Source organism: Leopardus geoffroyi, chromosome E2 (genome assembly GCF_018350155.1).
Source record: "Leopardus geoffroyi isolate Oge1 chromosome E2, O.geoffroyi_Oge1_pat1.0, whole genome shotgun sequence".
Lineage (NCBI taxonomy): Eukaryota > Metazoa > Chordata > Mammalia > Carnivora > Felidae > Leopardus > Leopardus geoffroyi.
Window position 1 is genome coordinate 19,805,687 of NC_059335.1, and position 15,361 is coordinate 19,821,047.

A 15,361-nucleotide genomic window follows, 5' to 3' on the forward strand; every position below is an offset into this window, starting at 1 on the left:
CGCGCGGAGCGGCGGCCCCGGGCTGTGGGAAGCCAGAGGCGAGAGAAGATCTGTGAGAGCTGGAGGCGCTGGGGAGTTGTAGCCTTGCGAAGGCAGCACCTGTCTTTGGGAAGCACGACTTCCTGAGGTGTTTTTGAATCACCGACGTTCGCCTGGGTTTCGCCGAGTCCTCTGGGAGGCCCTCTGGGCGCCCCTCGCCTGAACGGTCCCCAGAGCGGCCCCCGAGACGCCCTCCCGGGACGCCCGGCGCCCGACGGAGCTTGGAGGACAGGGCAGGACTTCGCAGCACTGACGGCAGCTGCAAGCTTGCCGGGAAACAAGTGAAGTGGCGTTTTCCCAGCGTAGGGGTAGTGCTGATATCACATTGGTGAGCGCGGCAGACCGAGGTTCGTTGTCACCAGGGAACGATCGGATTTACGCGATCGATTCCCGTGTGCCGTGTGCCAGGTGGACAGGATGAGAGACGGGATCTCAAAAAACGCGGGGCAGTCCAGTTTAACGTAACCAAGACACTTCACAGGAGGATCTGAAAGCGTTTTAAAACCAGGAAGCAGCAGCGCGCTGGGCGGAGGGCAGAGCCAGCGCGATAGGTTTGATTGCTTCCTCTTTAGCAATTCTTATCGTCCAAAAAATAAGAGTCTTTGAAAGAGGAAACATTTCTTCATCGCCCAGGCCATGGCACCGGCTCTCCGCACAAGATTGTTTCGAGGAATCAGTTAAAGAGATGATAAAACCCTTGAAAAAAAAAAAGATAAAAAAAGTGGTGCAACTAAAAAGTGAACAGCGATAACCATAGAACCATCCTCGGTAGGCAAGACACAGTATCACCAAAACCACTGTTTCTTTTACTTTGACCCTCAGTGTTCTGATTTGAAATTTCTTTGATTGAGATGTTAGCACTATGAACACTGGATTGTTTCATTGCTCACAAAAATCATAATTTTTACCCTCACCATTTGTTAATCGCAAGTTATACAGGGAGAATTTTTTTTTTATATAGATATACTCATTTTCCTGTGGCTTGCTAACCACTCTGCCAAGCTGCTCTAGCATTCTCTGGGCAGGCCTTCTTCCACACTCAGCAGAGCAGGTCTAGTCAATGCCAAGGAGACTCTAATATTTATCTCCTCTTCAGGTGGTGGCTGGAAAGTCTCCTTAGTTTACAAGTATTTATTTGGTGCCAACTACGTGCTAAGCTGTGGGCTAAGTGATGGGGATTCAGCAACGAACAAGCAAAACATAGCCCTTGCCTACATGAAGTTCACCCTTACAGCCAAGGAGACAGACATTCAGTACTTCCACAATTTTTCTGTTGCTATTTTCATAAATAAGATGCTGTGAGATCAAAAGAAAGGAACCAAATGTGGTCTGTGGGGCAGGGAAGGCCTGAAAGACGAGTTGGATTTGGCTGTGGGGTGTGGATGAAGAGGACAGACCAATCAGAGGGAATGTCTTCTCTAAAGGTTTTATGATGGGAGAAGTGTGAAGCCAGAGTGGCCGAGGCACAGTGTCCCAGTGGAGACTGGTGAGATTGATAAAGCCTGTGGCCCAGGAAAGGTTCTGATTTCTACCCTAGGAGAGATGGAAGGCCTTGGAAAGATTTGCTCTCACTGTGAGGAAACGAACAGAGCCTGGTGGAGGCTGTCTCTGGCTTGAGATCCACAGTGGGGCTTTCTTCCAAGTCACAGGGCCCTAAGCTCTCATAACAAAAGATCTCCTGCACAGAGCTCTGCCTCACTGATACCCAAGTCGTAGTCTACAAACCCAAAGAATTTGTAAGCAAGTAGTACATTAAAATCTCCTCTAAAGGACCTTAGAAGTAGGATGTCTTGTTAGTTGATTACGCCATTTACCTGACAGCGACTGTGATTAACTATCTTAGTTACCTGCCGGGATCGCCCTGTGCTTACCCTCTTAATGGTTGTGTGACCTTGGGTAAATTACGTAACCTCTCCATCACCTGTAAATGGGCATAACAACAGTATCTACCCAATAAGATTGCTGTGGGGGGTTAAAAAGTTAATATGTGTTTGGCCCCTAGAACAGTGCCTGTCTGGTACACGGTAGCTATTATTACCATGATGAATTATCAAGTTACAGTGTAGAATTATAGTACACTAAAATACAGTTCAAAACAAGGGCAAGCTGTGCTTAATACAGCTTTGATGATTCAGTCACTGACATACACATACTATCAAAGGTGCTGATGTTGACCCTATAGTGTATCCCAAAAGGTGTTTTTTAGAATGTTTTTTTCCTTAGTTACCACATCTTAGTTCATTAGTTTCCATAAAGTAGAGTGAGGACAATTTTAATAATTCCAAATCTCTTACTGTTTAGAAAGCCAGATCAATAAAAGTTTGCTATGTAAACTTTAGCATTTATCGAAAATGTGTCTTAAGTAGTTATGAGAATACTTAAGTACTTATCATAGATTTATATTTGGAAACTTTCTGAAAAATAATATACAAAATTAACTGTCTTTGATAGGAGATCTGGGTCATATCTGTATTTTGAATATTGAAACAATGTCACCGGGTTGCATCTCAGTAGATGTTTATCATGGTATATTAGCAATAATATGACAGTGATTGTCAATCATTCCGCATTGGTAAGGGCTCTTTTGATTGAAAGTAACTGAAAACCATCCCTGACTAGCCTGAGCATAAAGAAGGACTTGGTTAAAGATTTGAGGGCATACTTCATGAAATACCCATGCCATATCAGAATCAAGAACTCAAATAATCAAATGTCTTCATTTCTGCCTCTGTCTTTCTCTGTGTGTGTGTGTGTGTGTGTGTGTGTGTGTGTGCCTGTTGGTTTTATTATTCTTCCTGCTTGCACACCAGCTTTCTTCACCTGATCACTGACAGCCTCAATGTCCACAGTTTTGGTCACTAAAATAAAGCCAACTCTCTTTTTAAGTTCCTGTTACAAAAGTCTTAAGTAAGGACTCTGGAATTGGCCCAGCTGGGTCTAGTGCTTATCCCTGGAATAATCAAATGGCCAGGAACAGGTCACGATCTACTAACATGATGGCTCTGGAGGGAGTAGAAGAGGCACTTCCTTTGGGGAAAAGGTGTGTTGAGCAGACAAATCCATCAATATCCACTTCAAATGGCAGATCAAACTGTGGTCACTCTGATGGAGTCTTAGTCACTCAGGCTGACTGCTACGTTCTTTCCCATGTGATATGCTCCCTATCCTTAGGACACCCTAACTTTCATAACCGGCCCAGTTCATAAAAGAGAAAAATCTGACATAATTTAAACTTGAACAGTTAGTAAGTACATAGTATGAATGTCCATTATAAAGCACTTTACCACATGTCAGATTTCATTATCATGTGAGTTAAGATATGTCACTTGTGCATTTAAGAATGTCATCTGCCGGGGGCACCTGGGTTCATTCGGTTGAGTGGCCATCTCTTGGTTTCAGCTCAGGTCACAATCTCATGGTCATGGGATCAATTCCTGCATTGGGCTCTGCGCTGAGTATGGAGCCTCCTTGGAATTCTCCTAATTTCTAAATGCCATCACATCTGCAGGGCTCCAACATTTACATGGGGAAGGGCACAAACATTGACTCCACAATAGTATGTCAAAGGTCACAGGAGCCAAATGAAAGAGGCCCCGGTGCCCAAAGAGACCCAATGCCAATTTGAGTGGCAAAATAAATGACGTGGTATTGGATTACAATCCAAAGTATAAAATAAATATCTATGTTGATATAAATAAGTGATTGAGCAAATAAATGTCAAAGAAGAGACAAATCTCCCATGCAGAAGAATTCCACATAGTTTACAGAAATACTCCACCCATAGATGGTGGAGTGTAACTCCCGACACCTTAAGTGGGCTACACACAGCGACTTCCTTCTGGAAAGTAGAGCGTGAAAAGGAAAAATAAAGAGGAACTTTACAGCAGAGAAAACACAATCACTACTACAGCCAGGTGACCAAGGTCAACATCAATGGTCGTAAGCTCTGTTGGTATAATGAGGTGAAGATGGCACTTGACCTCTTCGATTTTCCTCCCCAGACCTCACAACCTCAGTCTAACCGTGAGAAAAACACCAGACAAATTCCAACAGAAGGGCATTCCACAGAATACCTAAGCAATACTCCTCAAAACTGCCAACATCACAAAAAACAAGGAAAGTCAGGGGCGCCTGGGTGGCTTGGTCGGTTAAGCGTCCAACTTCGGCTCAGGTCATGATCTCACGGTCCGTGAGTTCGAGCCCTGCGTCGGGCTCTGTGCTGACAGCTCAGAGCCTGGAGCCTGTTTCAGATTCTGTGTCTCCGTCTCTCTCTGCTCCTCCCGTTCATGCTCTGTCTGTCTCTATCTCAAAAATAAATAAACGTTGAAAAAAAAAGTTTAAAAAAAAGAAACAAAGTCACCCATCATGATCTCAGAAAGACCGCAGCGTTCCTAAAAAAATTAAAAAAAAAAAAAAAAGGAAAGAGGACGTCTGGAGAATCCTAAGGAGACATGACAACTAAATGTAACGTGATATCCCAGATGGAATCCTGCAACCAAAAAGGGCTACTGGGTAAAAATTAAGGAAATCCCAATAAGTATGTACTTTATTTATTTATTTATTTATTTGCTGACTTGCCAAAATTGGTTCGTTATAACAAAAACTCATGTAAGAGGTTAATCATAGGGGAAACTGGCTTCAGAGTAAATGGGAAATCTCAGTCCTATCTTCTCAATATTTTTAAATCTAAAATTATCCTAAAAAAAGAATATTTAGATTTTTAAAAAAGCATTTGTGGTACACTGCAGCATTAATATTAACATAAAACAGGACACTTGAAAACATTAACATCAGATTAAGCCCAGACTTCAGCCAAATGGGTAAGAAGTTGAACTCAGTGGAAGATCCTAGAGCCCCACTTCTTACTTTGACCACTAATGGTGACTGTGCTTTTGCTTGGCAAACCCAAGACGTACAGAGAAATGGAACCAGAGGGTCAACAGAATTATAGGAGCTCCTCCAGGAGAGGAGGAAAGTGGGAAAGAGGGAAGACAAGGTGGAGGGAGACCACCTGGGGTCTGCGAGATCATGCTGAAGCCTTGGGAGCCATCTTTGGGCTAGCGAGGAAGCCCCATCCCCACGCTAAGGTCCAGATGCCAGGTGGATCACTGGAAGCCGCAAGGCTGAGCTGAGAAGCCACCAGACAGAGGGATGCGGTTGCCCTCGTTGACTCGTTCCTCCCTCTTTCTCATCTGTCTCTAGTGATGAAGAGTCCCCACTCTGTGCCAGTGCTGGCCATCCTACAGAGCAAGGTGCTGGGGCTGGGGAGGCAGGGGGCTGGTGCTCAACAGACAAGAATAAGGTCGAGGAAGCACAAGCCGGGCTAGGTGGGCTTGTAGGCCATATTCCTTGGCTTAGAATCAGGAATCTGTGTCCGCTGCTAGGTCTTTGTCACTGTTTCTTCCATTTTCATTTTACTTTTCTTTTAGATTCCTGTAGTAATAATCAGTTCCTGTGTGATCCTAAACTGGGATTCAGATTTGCCTGGGCTCGGTGGGTGGAGCCAGTAGCATCCATCCATGCACACAAATCTCAAGGTTTTGGCTGGAAGAGGAAGGCGGGATTTGTCATTTCCTTTTTCTTTGCAAAGGTTTCTGGGGGGAAATCTGAGATTTGGAGAAGCAAGCACTATTTCACAGTCCTTATGAAGAGAGGAACATTTCCCCCCACCTCTGTGAATGACCCCATTTCTTCAGCCCAGTGGAGCTACTTTGATGCCTCTAGAATTTGTGCTCTTGTAAAGGTCAGGACTCAAGCCCCTTGGCCTGTGGGATCAACTCTGCAAAGAAGAGGCTGAAGCAGAGGCTGTGCTCAAGGGCCTGTCTTCAAGAGACTTTGATGATAGGAGATGTTGATGGTGAGGTTCCGGGAGCTGGCTAAGAAATCTTGGTGATGGAGGTTGGAGATTTGTTTTATTACTGTTAAAAAGACCCAAATGAACCTATACATGGGAGGGCCTAGACAAACTTGAGAGCCAGAATAGTACATTTCCTTTCAAAAAATTGTGGATTTCTCTTGACTAAACTATAGGTGAAACCAAAGGTGCAGCAGCCAGAACAGATTATGAGGTCAGAGTGTGTCTCGGGCAGAGAACAAAGGGGAAGGGAAGTGGAAAATGATGGAGGAGAGCTAGAAATGCCCCCTAATCTTGGTTCCCACCCAGTGGGCCCTTCCTTCCCAGTCCTATGTGTCCAAATCCTCCCCACCCCTCAAGCCCCAAGGCCACGTCTCAACTGTGCTGGCCGTTCAAGTTCTTGCTGGCCCTCCTTTTTCTTCTCGGTGGCATGTGATGTAATAGTAACATGCACACTCTTGTGCCTTCAGCTATTGTCTTGTCTGTTATACTCTGTTCTTATAGAAAGGGAAGATTCTGTTTTATGTACATAACACTCTGCCAGGTACTTAGGAGGCTTTAGAAAACACAGCCGGGGGAATGAGTGTCTCTGTCTTGAATGGAGAACCTGAAACCTGGGAGTTCACCATGACTCCTGCTATTGTCCACCTGTTGCATGGCATGAATCCACTTATTACTAATAATACATTAATCTCACCTGTGAATAGTTTCTCTAGGATTCTGGATGGTCTCATTTTCTGGAAGAATTTCCCAGAAGAGAGCTAGTAGATGATTTACAGTTCCTAATGCTGCAGATGACCTCAAAGCTACATCAATGTTCATCACCTGCCTCCCCTACCACCCATCCTAGAGTTTCCTCACCCTTGCCTAGCACCTCTTCTGGTCTAAGTAGCTTACCTGTTGAACTGACCCACACCTTCTACCTTGAGAAATGTGTACTCTTCAATGGCATGTCCTTTTAAGCCTTGGCTATGATATTTGTCCATTTGCCATCAAGATTAGGGAGGGGATCATTTATGCAACTGAAATACAGGACGAATAAACCAGAAACTAATGAGATGGATTATCTACAAGGGTGGATGGGAGTTGGAAAAGGGGTAGAACAGATGAGGGGGAGAGTAAGTGTACCTTTCTGTATAGCTCTGATTCTGAGAGCCATGGTAAAGTTTCACATGCCCTAGAAATAAAAAGATAGTCAACACCAAACAGGGTGAGGGAAGAACCCAAAGTAAAATACAAATAGTAACCAATGAACCTAACTGCACTACCAATGAACAACATAACCATGCTGTGGCAAAGAAAAGAACTAACCTGAATAACGTTAGAAAGTAGTATTTTTTTGGATAAGGCTAAATACAAAAAGAACTGTATGCAAATAATATTCACTAGTTGCTAAATTTTTCAAAGGGGCATGGTAGCGGTTGTGAAACTATTTTATGTACATGCTTGGACTGAGCAAACACGTAAATACATTTGAGTAACAAGAGCACATTTCTCACCGTTGGAGAAAGAAATTACTAATAAGGGGAAAGGAAAGCTAGAATGAATCCGGTTGGTGTGGGGCTGGAATCTGAGGTTATCAGAATGAATTCATGATTTGTAGTATATATACAGATTGAAGGATCTAGAAATAAATACAGATGTGTATAGGTGTATGTGAGAATATAGTTATGTATATGCTCTAGCCTTGTCCACTGAAAGGATCTAAAAACAAAAACACCCTGGTAGCAATGATCCCACCTAGAGACCAAATCATGGTGTCTAAATATCTTCCTTCAAGGAGAGGAACTAGGGTTCATCGGTAAAGTGGTTGATTCTAGAACTGGGCAGGGAAAACACAAGAAGAATCTGGAACATCTTGTAGTGCCAGGAAGTAAAGAAATGCTCAAAAAATGATGGAGGCATATATCACAAGAATTATAGGAGTTGATTTGAAGGAGTTTCCCAATGGCCAAATCTGGGGCACGTGACTAACAAAATAAATAATAGTAATGAATTATAAGTTGCAGAGTAAACGAAATAGCTATGGTTCACACTGACATAAATAAATAACTGAATAGCCAAATAAATCACAGGAAAAAAACAGCTCTTCCTTACAGCAAATTCCAATTCGTAAATGTAGAAAGAATTATTGAAATAGCAAATCACCTTTAGACAAACACCACCGTAATAACCACTGTGGGAGTGAATTATCAATGACCGTTAAAATCAATGGGTGAAAATATAATGAGAAACAAGATGTTTGCCAATTCTCAAAGTACCTCCCCACAAGATACTTATTAATCACAATGGGGAAAATAATAACCTTACATTGGAGAAACCTGGAGGATACTTTCTTAACCAAGTGCCCAAAGTTATGCACTGAGAAAGGCATATGGCTCTTGTGGCATAACCTCAATCTGATCATGAGAAAATGCCAGAGAAACTCAAATTGAGGAGTCTTCTATAAAATAAGTGCCCAGGACTCTTAAAAAATGTTAACGTCATGAAAGACAAAGAAAAGCTGAGAAATTCTCCCAGATTAGAGGAAACTAAGGAGCATGGCACCTAAAGGCAATATGGAATGCTAGACTCAATCGTGCAACATTAGTGAAGTAATGAAAAAGAGCATTAGTGGAGTAACCGGGGAAAACGGAATTGGATCTATAGATTTGTTAGTAGTACCTTGTCAGTGTTAATTTTCTAATTTTGATCCTTGTTCCGTGGTCAGATCAACTTTTGCTGGGGGTTCGGGAATAGAAGCAGCCATTGTACTGAAGAGACAGGTACCCCTCCCTCACCCCCTGTGCCACCCACTGCGTTGTTAGGCAGATATCACTGGTTATCGCTGCCAGAGAGGAGCCAATTGGCCAGCAGGAAGTAAGACTTTCTGAAAGCGCAAAAGACAGCAAGAAAAATTTCCCTGATTAGCACCCAGCTCCTGCCCCAAAGCTCTCTTAGAGGCCAGCAAGTTGCTTCCCTATGGGACAGGCACCCACCACATGGAGGTTGCTTAACGTTGACTCCCAGTTCAAAAAAAAAAAAAAAAAAAAAAAAAGACAAAGGAAACCATTGACAAAATTTATCAAAATAGTTAAAACTTCCAGATATAAAAAAATACTATAAATAAAATTAGTAACCACTGAGAAGCTGGAGCAGTATTGGCAGCATATAACAAGGTATAAATTTCCTAATCATGCCAGAAACTTGAAGATCAATCATCAGAAGATGAACACCCTGATATTAACAAAGGTAGGCGACATGAACAAGCATTTCACAAGAAATACTAATGGCCTGAGACACGAAAAAATATCTTATTATTAAGCAAATGCAAATTAAATCAATGAGATATCATACTCTATCTGTGATTATAAATAATCAAAAAGAATATTAATAAATCACATTAGTGAGAAGGTAAGTTGGCACTTCAAATATGGTCAGTGGGAAAGTAATTTTTAAAAATCTTTCTGGAAGGCCGTTTGGCAATTTGCGATAAAAATCTTAGAGGTGCACATACCCTTTGACCTGGCCATTTATTCTAAGAATATCATTACACATGCATGCAAAGGTACAAGGAGGTACATTACATCATTGTTTACAACAGCAGATAAAGAACTGATCTAAATGTCCATTTGAATTAGCCCCAACCAGTGGTGACCAAATTCTCAAAAACCAACAAGAAGAAATGAAGGTGATGCTTGGAAAGAGATATGCCTAATGTGGGTAATTGCCTTAAAGGAACAGGATTGTGACTGGATTTTTTTTTAAGTCATCTTTCTTTCTTTTGTCTTTTTATCCCTTGAGGAACCGAATTCCTATTTGTATGGATTTCACTATAATTTGACCATTAGTGCACGGAACTCTATCCTTCCCCACCTGATCTCAGGTGTTGATTAAAAATGTTCTCCTCTGGGCTGTCTGTTGTTTGAACAAAATCAAGATTAATTACGTGTGTTCCTTCTTTCAAAAAGAGATACACACTTAGCTTTGGAAGATATCTACAAATGTATTGTATATCATATGTGATATTATGTCCCAATTATTGAATGATTTTCTATACACGTATTTATATATTATATATTTATATTATAGTTATATATATAGTTGCAGATTCTCAGGTAAGAATTTTATACTTCTAAGAAGTTAGATTGACCTTATAAAGATAAATCTTTGTAGATTCACTCTTCTATGTAAATTTAACTGATTGATACCTAATCTTTTTTTTTTTAATTTTTTAAAGTTTATTTATTTTTGAGACAGAGAGAGACAGAGCATGAACAGGGGAGGGGCAGAGAGAGACGGAGACACAGAATCTGAAATGGGCTCCAGGCTCTGAGCTGTCAGCCCAGAGCCCGATGCGGGGCTCGAACCCACTGACCGTGAGATCATGACCTGAGCCGAAGTCAGACGCTCAACCGACTGAGCCACCCAGGCGCCCCTGATACCTAATCTTATCTAAGTGTTCTTGTTTTTAACAAGGATGTATAGAGTGAAATATATATTAAAATATATGCATTATAGTGATAATATTCTAATTAGAAAGAGCATGAATAATTTTATAACAATAACAAAATATTATATTCAATAAAGCCTTTTGTATATCTAGAAGGCATATGTATGCTTATATTTTCTAAAGTACTATATTTGAATGTTGCAGGATCAGAAACTTATTTTAAAAAACAGAATTGTAAATACTGCAGAAAATCATAAAAAGTCATCAATGGGTGGAAGAAAACCAAATATCCATCAGGGGATAAATGGATAAACAAAATGTGTTACATCTATACGATAGAATACTGTGCAGCCTTGAAATCCAGGGGCAACTGGGTGGCTCAGTCATTGAAGCGTCCAGCTCTTGATTTTGGCTCAGGTCATGATCGAGCCCTGAGTCGGGCTCTGTGCTCGGTGTGGAGCCTGCTTAAGATTCCCTCTCTCCCTCTCCCTTTGCCCCTCCCCCACTTGCTCTTGAGAGAAAGGAAGAAAGAAGAAAGAAAGAAAGAAAGAAAGAAAGAAAGAAAGAAAGGGAAAATCCTATAAACATGCTACATGGCTGAAACTTGGAGTTATGATGCTAAGTGAAATAGGTCTGTCACAAAATGACAAATACTGAACAATCCCACTGCATGAGGTATCTAAAGGAGTCAAATTCATAGATACAGGACTGTAATGCGGTGGTTACAAGGGGCTGGCAGAAGAGGAAAAAGAGTAATTGTTGTGTAAGGAAGTTCTGGAGATCTATTTTGCAACAATGTAAATATTCTTTCACCCTACTCAACTGTACCTTTAAAAATGGTTAAGATGGCTGGGGCACCTGGGTGGCTCAGTCCCTTAAGCGTCGGACTCTGGATTCTGGCTGAGGTCACGATCTCACGGTTTGTGGGTTCGAGCCCTGCCTCAGGCTCCATATTGTCAGCAGGGAGCCTACTTGGGATTCTCTCCCTCCCTCTCTCTCTGCCCCTCCCCCACTCGTGCTTGCTCTCCCTCAAAATAAATAAATAAAAACTTTTAAAAAATGGTTAAGATGGTACACTTTTATGGTATGTGTTTTTCACCACAATAAAAATAAAGAACCATCTTTAGTTTAAAAAAAAAAAAAAAAGGTCACAGATGATGTTGACCTTCCAAGCTATCACAGGAGTTATTTATTCATTTATTTTGATATCTGTAGTCCACCTGCTACGTGCTAAACACTTTGCTAGTTGTTGGTATTAGATGGTGGTTAAGAAATAAATGATCCCTGCTCTCTAGAGTTTTCAGTCTTGCTGCAGGCAGAGAGAAATAAACAGTGTGATACGGTAAGGATGAGTACAAGGGATAAGTACGAGGTGCTAGGGAGACACAAAAAAGGAGGCGTCACTTGGTCTTGGAGTGGTGATCAGGAAAGTCTTCCCATCTTCTTGCTGAAGTGCAGGAGGTCAGTGTGGGTTAGCTGGGCACAGGTGCAGAATGAAAGACCAGATGAGGCACAGGGAGCGTGTCAGGGACAGTGAGAAGCAAGGTGTGATCAGAGTCCAGGGCTGGAGAAAGCTGAGGAGATGAACGAGACTGATGGTGGAGGCCTTGCCAAGGAGTTTGGATCTTATCTTTTATTATTATTATTTTTAATGTTTATTCATCTTTAAGAGAGAGAGAGAGAGAGAGTGAGTGGGTAAAGAGCAGAGAGAGAGGGAGGCACAGAATCCGAAGCAGGCTCCAGGCTCTGAGCTGTCAGCACAGAGCCTGACGTGGGGCTTCAACCCACGAACCTTGAGATCACGACCTGAGCTGAAGTCCGACGCTTAGCGACTGAGCCACCCAGGCACCCGGGATCTTATCTTGAGATTAATAAGAAGTCATGAAAGCATTTCAAGGAAGGGGATAATGTGTCCAGATTTGCATCTTAAAAGGATTATTCTGGCTGCTACAGTGAGAAGCAGATCGAAGGAAAGCAAGATCAGAGGCAAGAATATTAGTAAAGATTAAACAGGTGACAGGTGACTTTTGCAGCAGACTGAGAAATGAGTGGGAGGAGGAGAAACGATGAGTTTGGACAACTTTTTTCTACAAGTGTGACTTTGAGGAAGAGGTGGTGGCAGGATTGCTGCAGGGAAGTCTGGAGTGAGAGGGTGTGTGTGTGAGAGAGCGAGAGGGACAGGCATGTTTAAACACAGGACGGACAGGAGCTGTTCCCTGAGGGGAAGGGAGGGCGCGGGACCACATCGCTATGAAGGCCAGCACCAAAGATATTTCTCTTAAATCTAATCTACGTGTTCTGCCTGGCCTCAGTGTATCTAGACTCAGGAGACCGTAGACGGTACCCTCTGGATTCACTACAGGCTTAGGAAAAAGTACTGAAGAGACATTGTCCTACTAAAAAAAATCAAACTATATCGTTAAGTCGTAGCTACTGAAACAGTGTGATATTGGCCCAAGACTAGACGGATAGACCAGTGGAACAGAATAGAAAACTCCAAAGCAGCAGTTACATGTGGGAATTTAGAAGACGAAAAATGTGGCCCTTTAAGCTCCTGAGGGGAGAAAAGGATCAGCCAATAGACGTGGAAGTGACAACTGGTATTTGTTAGGTGCCTATCACACATTATTCAGGAAAGAAGTTCTGGACGAATCAAGGATCCAAGTGTTGGAAAAAACTTTCCAGGTCAATAGAGTAAAATATTTTCCTACGTACACAGATCGGGGAAGTTTCTCCTAAATAATTCATGAGACCTAGAATTCCAAAAAGAAAATATCAATAAATTTGACCACGTACAAACTAAAAAAAAACAAACACAAAACAATGTATAACCAAGAAAAGAAACTGGGAGAAAATATTTGTAACGTATATAACACACACAGGATGACTGTTAATATATGAGCTTCTATAAATCAAATCTACTACTTGGCATGTGTCGCTTTTATTATTTTTTTTTTAATTTTTTTTTCAACGTTTATTTATTTTTGGGACAGAGAGAGACAGAGCATGAACGGGGGAGGGGCAGAGAGAGAGGGAGACACAGAATCAGAAACAGGCTCCAGGCTCTGAGCCATCAGCCCAGAGCCCGACGCAGGGCTCGAACTCCCGGACCGGGAGATCGTGACCTGGCTGAAGTTGGACGCTTAACCGACTGCACCACCCAGGCGCCCCAATTATTAATGAGGTGTCCGTATATGTGTGGATTTATTTCCAGACTCTCTGTTGTGTTCCATTGGTCTGTTTGTCTATGCTTGTGCTAATAGCATGATGATATATTATGGTAGCATAATAATGTTTTTATATCTGGTATTATAAATGTTCCAAAATCATTCTTTCAAATAAAAAGTGAAAAAATTAGAAAAAAAAATGTTCTTTTCCTTAAATTTGATGGGTACATAGTCTGCTATTCATTATGTCAAATATTAATTTATAGCTGCTCAGTGTTTAAAAATACCAAAATAGAGGGGTGCCCGAGTGGCTCAGTCCTGGCTCAGCATCTGACTCTTGATTTCAGCTCAGGTCATGATCTCATGGTTCGTGAGTTCAAGCCCCACACTGGACTCTGCACTGACAGTGTAGAGCCTGCTTGGGATTCTCTCTTTCCCTCTCTCTCTCTTCCCCTTCCCCCCTCTCTAAAAATAAATAAATAAACATTAAAATAATAATAATAAACACCAAAATGAAAAGAAAAATATTTTTTTCCCCAGTAACAGGATCAAAATTTGTAAAGCTAGAAGTTAGAAATATAAGGGGAAAATCCAAAACTACATTTTTAGTGGGATATTTTAGTATACCTCTTGTTTTTTGGACAGGTCAAGGAGATAAATATTTTAAAAGATACAGAAACGAAGGGGCCTAGATGGTGAAATAGACAAAAACTTAAAAGCAGTTATTTTAAATCTGTTCAAAGACCTAAAGGAGATCATGCTTGAAGAATTCAAGGAGGGGTGCCTGGAAGGCTCAGTTGGTTAGGCGTCCAACTTCAACTCAGGTCATGATCTCGCAGTCCATGAGTTTGAGCCCTGAGTGGGGCTCCGTGCTGACAGCTCAGAGCCTGAAGCCTGCTTTGTATTCTGTGTCCCCCATTCTGTCTCTGCTCCTCCCCCGGTCACACTCTGTCTCTCTCTCAAAAATAAGTAAACATTAAAAAATTAAAAAAAAAAAAGAATTCAAGGAGAGGATGATAGCAATGTCTCATCAAATAGAGAACAGCAATAAAGAGAAAATTACTTAAGCAGCAACACAGAAATTCTGGAGTTGAGAAGTACAATCATCAAAACAAAAACTTCTCTAGAGAGGCAGGCTCAACAAAAGATTTGAGTTGGCAGAAGTAAATCAGCAAAATTAAAGATAGATCAATATCTATCCACAGAGAGTAAGAAAATAATAATAATAAAGAAGAAAGCAAAAATATTAACAGAGTCTTGGGAAAATGTGAGACAGCATTATATGCACCAACATACACATAAAGGAATTTGCTGAAATAGAGAGAAAGGAATATTAAAAGTATTTGTAAAAACAATGGCTAAAACTTCCCAAATTTGATGAAAGACATGAATCTATGTATCCAAGTATGATAAACAAAGATATCCACACCCAGACGCATCAGAGTAAAAATGTTGCAGGACAAAGACAAAGATAAAATCATTAAAGCAACAAAAGAAAACAGCTCATCATGTACAAGGAGTCCCTAGGAAGATTAGCAGCAGAGTTTTAATCAGAAAGAGTGGAAGCTGGAGATAAGTGGGATGATATATTCGAAGTGCTGAAAGTAAAATATTGTCAAACAATAATCTTATACCCAGTAAAATTATCTTTAAAAAATGAAGACAAGGGGCGCCTGGGTGGCGCAGTCGGTTAAGCGTCCGACTTCAGCCAGGTCACGATATCACGGTCCGTGAGTTCGAGCCCCGCGTCGGGCTCTGGGCTGATGGCTCGGAGCCTGGAGCCTGTTTCCGATTCTGTGTCTCCCTCTCTCTCTCTGACCCTCCCCCGTTCATGCTCTGTCTCTCTGTCCCAAAAAAATAAATAAACGT